This window comes from Citrus clementina, unplaced genomic scaffold, assembly GCF_000493195.1.
Source record: "Citrus clementina cultivar Clemenules unplaced genomic scaffold, Citrus_clementina_v1.0 scaffold_4, whole genome shotgun sequence".
Lineage (NCBI taxonomy): Eukaryota > Viridiplantae > Streptophyta > Magnoliopsida > Sapindales > Rutaceae > Citrus > Citrus x clementina.
Window position 1 is genome coordinate 10,410,012 of NW_006262274.1, and position 8,425 is coordinate 10,418,436.

Sequence of the window (8,425 nt, forward strand, 5' to 3'; positions counted from 1 at the left end):
GCATCTAGTACAAATGTTTTTCTCAAGGCAATGAATGGGATACGAAAAATTGATGAAGATGCATTTCAGTGGTTGAAAAAGTTAAACCCCAAGCATTGGTCAATGCATGCTTTTGATAAGTTTATAAAGTGTGATCACACAACAAACAACATGAGAGAGAGTTGGAATGCATGGCTTGGTGAAATGAGGAAAGCACCAATAATAACTTTATTGGAGCATGTTAGGAAGCCAATGATGAAAGCAGTAATTCAAAGGCAACAAACTTGTTTGAAATAGCCAAGTGATGTTCTTGTTTTTATTAATAAGAAGATGAACAACATGCTGAAGGTTAGTAGGATTACTTTATCACCAACAATTGATGCCTTATATGAAGTTGAAACAAGAGTCTTATATTGTCAACCTCGACGAGCATACATGTAAGAGTGGGCTATGGTAGATCAGTGGCTTACCTTGTAAGCATGCAATGCCTTGTATAACTCGTATTAAGGGTGCTTAAGAGAAGTATGTTGTTCCTTATTTCCTAAAAAATGCATATTTGAGATGTTGTTATGGTATTATTCATATATTGCCTAATAAATCTAAATGGCCACATATTAAAGTTGATAAAATATTACCCCAATTGTTTAAAAACTGCCAGGCAAGCCCAAGATATGTAGGAGAAAGAAGGCTAATGAACCATCAGCACATAGAAGAAGGTTTGCAGTATGTGGTTCATACTGTCAATGTATTGGTCACAATATAAAGGGCTGTCATATTGATTCAGCCAATACACATTAAAAAACCAGGCATATATTGGTCACTTTGAGTTTGCTTATGATTTTTAAAACTTTTTGTAGTTATTATTAAGGTTAACTTCAAATTGCCCCCACCTAGAGTTACTACATATGAGGGTAAATTCAAGATTTCACATTTATGGGGTTTAAATTAAAGTTTTGTCACTCTAGGCCGTGAGTAATATGAATTTAACCATATTGAAAGGATTGAGTATACTTACTTACAAAATTTAGTTCTCTGTGTTGAACAGAAGCATTGCAGAAACTTAGCAGCAGCCTCAAGCTCAGGAGCATCATTTGTAGGAGTGAATGTTGCTGGAAACTCAACACCTAGTGGATCTGTATCAAGTATGTGATATTTGATAAATGATAATGAAGTTAAAAAGCTTTAAACTGAAACAAAGCTTTATTTACATAAATTAAACCTGTTAATGATGGATGATGAATTATGATGTAGTTGTTGAGCCATCACCTAATACTTCAACGCCTGTCCTTTTGCAATCAACAAGGGGCATTAAGCATATACTTCATACAAAGTACCAGCATGAATAAGATAATATACAGCAGCCTAATGATTGAATATGATTTTGCAGCAAGCTTATTAATTCTCATCTCCAGCATCTTTCTGTCTTTAATTCACCTATCATCATGACCATCTAAACCATTATGCAACTTCTCAATCCTCTTATAACTACTTCATACTCACACATACTTGGTTCTTACCATCTGAAGAAATTATAGCCATTATTGTCGCATTTATAAATAGCTTCTTCGAATTTGCAGCAAACATTGAGATGTATATAGATGCACATTTACTATAATCTCTTCATGTTTTGTTTCTGAACTTGAGCAACTTCCCATTAATATCCAACTTCTCATTTTCACTTTCATCTTCATTTTTAACATGACCCTTGAAGACGACATACCTACTGTTATTTCTTTACTTTTTTTTTTGTGTAATGCTTGTGATTTTGCTTAATATGAACCTTGTTCAAATCTGTAAAATAATGGTCAATTTGATTTTTGAATTGGAATTGTTATAGTCATGGAAAGATAAGGATGATTTTTTTTTCAATTTTCAAAGTCAGTGGTTGAAATCACAGTGCAAATCCCAGGAAAAAAATTAATTTAATGGCATACCTTGTAATTGTTTTTTCCAAAGCCCAAATAGGGAATCAAATTGAAACATTTTGACTAAACAAGTAAATATACATTTTTAATAGTATAAGCCTAACATTCCAACATTTTTTACAAAGATGTCACATTAACACCTTTGGTAATACTCAAATGTTCACACAACACCATTAGATAGAATATTATGCTTCTCACAAGGATAATCTTGTAATTTACTAAGTCAACGTCGGTCAATCATTTAAAGTAATGGCAATTAGGGCTTAGAGTGATGTTTTTGCATCCTTGGGGTATTTTGAAGATAGTCACTCTAGTAAGGGGCACAATGAAATTTTCCCATAATATATTGATTCTTCTTACAACATTCATGAATATTCAAGTTTACTTTCGTTGATGCACAACGCAAGCAAATAAATAAGTGCTTCATTGTATCATGGAGATGTAATTGTTTTAACCAAAATGTATGACGCAATTGGTGGGGGCAAATAACGTCTAAAAGAATGCGACATTTGTAACGTGCCTTAAAGTACACATTAATTTCTTATACTTTACCTATTACTGCTATTTTCTTTATTCCTATAGAGTTGTAAACACATTACTTTATGATAATAAAAATTCACCATTATTACTATAATACTCTATATTTGTCATTCCTTTTTATATATCTACCCAACAATCTTAAGATTTTATTATTGCAACAATGGCATTGAGTTCATCTCTGCATCAATTCACAATAGACTTTGTCAAATTAGAGTAGTTTGATGGTGGTAACTTTATTTGCTAGCAGAAAAAAATGCATTTCTTGTTGACAAGCCTTAATTTGGTCTATGTTCTCACAACACCAAGCTTGAAGGATATAGCAGAAACTAAAGCACAATAAAAGTGGGAGCACGATGACAATGCGTGCAAGGGACTCATTTCTAGTACCATGTCTGATACTTTATTTGACTAGTGCCACATCGAACCCATGGTAAAAGAAATATGAGAGTACTGAAGGCTAAGTACATGATAAAAACGCTGCAAGTAAGAAATTCTTGGCTTTTAAATTTTTTAATTTTAAAATAGTTGATAATGTACACGTGGCTAAATAATAGAATGAAATTATGCACATTCTTGATCAGTTCATCCGGCACAACATGAAAATAGATGAGTCTATTATTTTTTTTTCAATTATTTATAAACTTCCTCCCTCTTGAATAGACTACAAGAAAAGTCTTAAACACAGCAAATGGAAAATTAACCTAGAAGGCACAAACTAAAGTCTTCACATTGAAGAGAAACCCAAACTTAATAGTCTTGAGGAACAGTATGCTATGCCCTTCAAAATTAATATTGTGGAAGAGGGGAAGGAGTTTAACCATTCTACAGTGGAAGAGGGGAAGGAGTTTAACCATTCTACTTACCCAAGGATAACCAAAGAGAATCAAAACAAGAAGACAAAGAAGGGTGCATGCCACCACTGTAGAAAGCTTGGCCATTTCAAAAGAGACTATCAACTTCTTAACAAACAAAATGAAGGTTCGAACACAAATTTTGTGGCCATAATATCTTAGATCAATGTTCTTGAAGATGATAATGCATAGTGGATAGATTCTTGTGCAACAAGCATGTGTGCAAGGTTCGTAGCCTTTTTACATCTTACAAAGCAATAGATGATGGAAGTTTTCTTTACATGTGAAATCCTTCCATTACAAAATTTTAAGGAAAAGGCAATGTGCATCTAAAGTTCACTTTTAAAAACAAAAATCTTAACTCTTACTGATGTTTATCATGTACCTAAAATTAGGAAAAATCTTGTGTCTGGTAGCCTTCTTAATAAGTTGGGCTTCAAACTTCTATTTGAGTCAAACAACTTTGTATTGTATAAAAGTAGTACATTTGTTTGAAAAGAATACAAGTTTGAGGCAATTTTAAAAGTCAATATTAATCAAATGAATGTTCTTTCATCTTAAGGTTGCATAATATGGCTAATTTAGAATTAATTCTTAAACATGAAAATGATATGCATGAGAAATGTAAAATGTGTGTACAAACTAAAATAACAAGAGCTTTTTTTCGTAAAATCGAAAAAAAAAAAACATCTTTGTTGCATTTAATTGATGGTGATATATGTGATATGTATAGTAATCCTACTAAAGCAAGTAAAAAATATTTTGTTACATTCATTGAGAATTTTTTAAAATATTTCTATTTGAATTTATTACATTATAAAGATAAATTGTTAGATAAATTTAAGATTTATAAAAACAAAGTTGAGAATTTTTATTATATTAAAATTAAATGCCTCAAAAGTGATAAAAAGGCAAATACTAATATTCTGAATTTTGTGAATTTGTTGGCATTGTGAATGAAACTAGCACTACATATATGCTATAACAAAATGGCGTAACTAAAAGGAAAAATAGGATACTAATTGAAATGGCTAATGCTATGCTTTTTAATTATGGGCTTGGTATAGAATTTTAGGGTAAAGCGCTTTTGACTACATGTCATGTCTAGAATAGAGTGACTGATATGAAAATAAAAGTAACATCTTATTAATTATGGAAAAATAGAAAGCCTAATATTTCTTATCTAAGAGTTTAGGGTTATTGAGCCATTATAAGTCTACCTGAATCTAAGATAAAGAAATTAGGAGAAAGAGGCATTGAATATATTTTTGAGATATGCTAAACATAGTAAAGCTTATAGGTTTCTTGTAATAGAACCTAACAGCTTTGTTGAGATTAATGTTTTAATAGAATCTGGAGATGCCATATTTCATGAAAATAGACTTTCCACTCTACCAAAAAGTGTTAACTCTCAAAAGATTGATAACTAATAATAATTGCTCAAAAGTGTGATGCTAATAATGAGCAAAATAAATTGAGAGGAAGCAAAAGAATTAGGACTAAAAAATCTTTTGGACTAGAATTTAAAGTCTATTTGGCAATAGAGGCAAAAGACTCACAATCTAAATAAACTATGATCACACTTACTATAGAATCTAATCTCCTCACTTGTAAAGAGGCAATGAAGTCTCAAGACGCTGCCTTTTGGATAGGAGCCAATAATGATGAAATGGACTTTATTATGAATAATAAAACTTAGAAATTAGTTGATTTATTACCTGGCTCTAAGTCTATAGAATGTAAAGGGATCTTCAAAAAGAAGAAGAGAAAGTTGATGGAGCAGTTGAAACCTTTAAAGCAAGACTAGTAATAAAATGTTTTACACAAAAAGAAGGCCTTGTTTATTTTGATACATATGCATATGTTGCAAGAATAACTACTACTAAGGTATTGATTGTTTTGGCCTCAATTTGTCATTTTGAAATCCGTCAAATGGATGTAAAAAGAACTTTCTTAAATGGAGAATTAGATGAAGAAATTCACATAAAACAGTATTTGTCATGCCAGGATAAGTAGGGCTGGGCAAAATCGAATTCGGATCGAGTTCGGATCAACCCGATCGGATTTCGGGTTGATCGGGTCGAACAAAAACTCATCCGAATTCAACCCGAATTGACAACCCGACCCGATCCGATCCGAATTATAGTCGGATCGGATCGGATCAAAAAATCGGGTTTAATTCGGTTCGGATCGGGTTCGGTTAACAATTCCTAATCAATGATTTAACATATGTTATATAATTTATTACACATTACAACTGTTCGTATTTGAACTAAACTCAAAACAAAAATTCGGCTGCCGCTTGCTGGATTTCGAATGGAACTTGGAGGAGAAACTTGGTGATGAAGTGTGTGGAGGCGTGGAGATAGCAGATCGGTAGGCGGTAGCAGCAGATCTGGTCGCAGTCCTCGCGGGGCAGTAGATCGACTGGTGGTTGGCGGCGGCGGTGATTGTGGCAAGCATGTGTTGGCTGCGGCTGTGTGTGTGTGTGTGTGATTCTACTTGGTGTTGGCGATGTTGAGTGTTGACTTGAGGGTGGGGCAGTGACCCATGAGGCGTGAGGGAGGGGAGTGAGGCTGCTGGGTGTGGCTGGGTGCGTTGAGTGTGTGGTCTACTGTTTTTGTGCCTCTATCTCTACTGTTTTTGTGCCTCTATCTCTACTGGTTTTGTGCCTCCATCTCTGTGATGTGTGCCGTATACGTGTGTGGTGTGTGAGGCTGTGTAGCGTGTGGTCTGTAGTCCTGTGCTCTGTGGCGTCACTGGTGCTTGACTGCTTGTTGCTGGATGCGTGTGTGCTGTAATCAGTGAGGGTTGTTTACTTTCTTCTTTAAGCCAACCCGTTCGGGTTGTCGGATCGGATCAGATTTCACCCGATCCGATTATAATCCGATCGGGTTGGCAACATTTCATCCGATCGGGTATTATGGTCAATCCGATCCGATCCGAACCCGATTTATTTCGGATCGGATCGGGTCGGATCGGGTCGGATCGGTTATTTTGCCCACCCCTAAGGATAAGAACTAAAAGTTTGCAAATTAGTCAAATCTTTATATGTCCTTAAAATAAGCTCTAAAATTGTGGCGTGAAAAGTTTGATAACGTGATTGTTTCTAATGAATTTAAAATTCATAAATTTGATAAATGTGTATATAATGATTCAGTGCAAATAAAAGTGTGATTATTTGTTTATATGTAGATGACATGTTAATTTTTAGAACTAATAGTGAAAGCATTGAACTCGCAAAATCATTGTTATCGTCTAATTTTGATATAAAATACATAGTGCATTTTGATGTAATTTTGGGGATTAAAATTATAAAAAATGATAATGTCCTATTGTTGATCCAATCACATTATATTGAAAAAAATAGTAAAGAAAATTAATTATTATGATCGTAAGCCTATGTCAGCACCATTTGATTCAAACATAAGATTGTACCCTAACACTGGAAGAATATTATCCTAATTAGAATATGCTATCGTGTTATTGGTATCTTATATATGCAATAACTTGTACTATGCCTGACATTACTTTCGCTATTGGAAAACTGAGTAAATATACTAGTAATCCAAGCCAAGTGCACTACTAAGTAGTGTATAGAAATTTAAAATATTTAAAACAGATAATGGATTGTAGTTCTACCTTAGATATCCTTCAATTTTGCAAGGATTCTCATATGCTAGTTGGATTTCCAACCAAGATGATCGTACATCCACAAGTAGTTGGATATTAAATCTTAGAGGAGGAGATATTTCATCGGCTCAAAGAAGCAAAATTGCATAGCAAACTCCACCATGGCTTCAGACTTTGTAAATTTAGCTTCATGTGGCAAGGAAGCAAAATGATTAAGTAATTTACTTATAGAAATTTTTATTTTGTCCAAACCAATGCCTCCTAAATCTATTCACTATGATAGTGGGACAACTCTCTCTAGGACATACAACCAAATTTATAATGGAAAGTCTAGCCATATTGGTCTAAAATATAGTTATGTAAAACAATTACTTACAGATGGAGTAGTCATAATTGAATTTGTGAGATCATGCCAAATTTGGCGACCCCTTTAACTAAAGACCTTGCAAGGTAAATTGTATTGAAAACTTTGTAGGAGATGGGACTAAATCCAGCATCATCTTATCATTAATGATGGAAACTCAACCCAACACTTGAAACATCAAGATCTAGGGTTCAATGAGCAAAAGTACATCATTTATTGTAATAGCAAGCATTGTAATATTTTAAGATATGTCCCAAAGGTGAGTGATTGAGTAGTATAAAGGAAAAGATAAGCTATTTTAGATAAGTTTGCTTATGTGAATGTACGAGATGGTGTCGCGTCCTATATAACTTGGTTGGTTATTAAAGTGTTCATCAAAATAGGATATAGGCATAAGGTCAATCTAAGTTCAACAAAGAATACTTGAGAATTAGAAAACTTATGTGTAAGACATGTTCAATTAGTTTAATAATGCTACTGGTTCGAAGTTTGTCTATCATGCCATTTTGATTAAGTTTGAAGTGATATCACTAAGTGAAATTTCAAGTCCTAAAGACACATTTATTTACGATAAACTTTTCAAGCTCGTGCAAGATAATTTTTCAAATTCATTTATTGTGAAAATGGTGAGGAATTATTCAAATAATTTCAAAATAAATAATGTTCTATTGTAAGACATGTCCAATTAATTATGTCTTATAGAAGAGGTTTTTTTTTTCCCTTAACGGTGCATTCTTTCTTAGTGCCATCATTTGAAATGATGATGGTTCAATTCAGACCTTTGATTAAAATCAAATCTTAATCCAATAGCCATGAATGAAGGAGTATCATGAAAGTTGACAACCCAAACGGAGGGGCACAAATATATTTATAAATAGGAGTCCATGTTTAGATCACTTACACATAAAGAAAATGACCCTAAACCAATATTTTCTCAAATCTTTTTTCCTAAAAAAAATTTTATCATATAACATCTATAGTTTACTCATTAAATATCCTAAAAATATATTGTTTGCTATAGGAATAATATATTAATTCTTGCCACAACATTTAAAAGTATTCAGATTTGCTTCGTCAGTACACAACACAAGAAAACAACTAAGTGCTTCATTGTATCTTAGAGGGTTATTTGC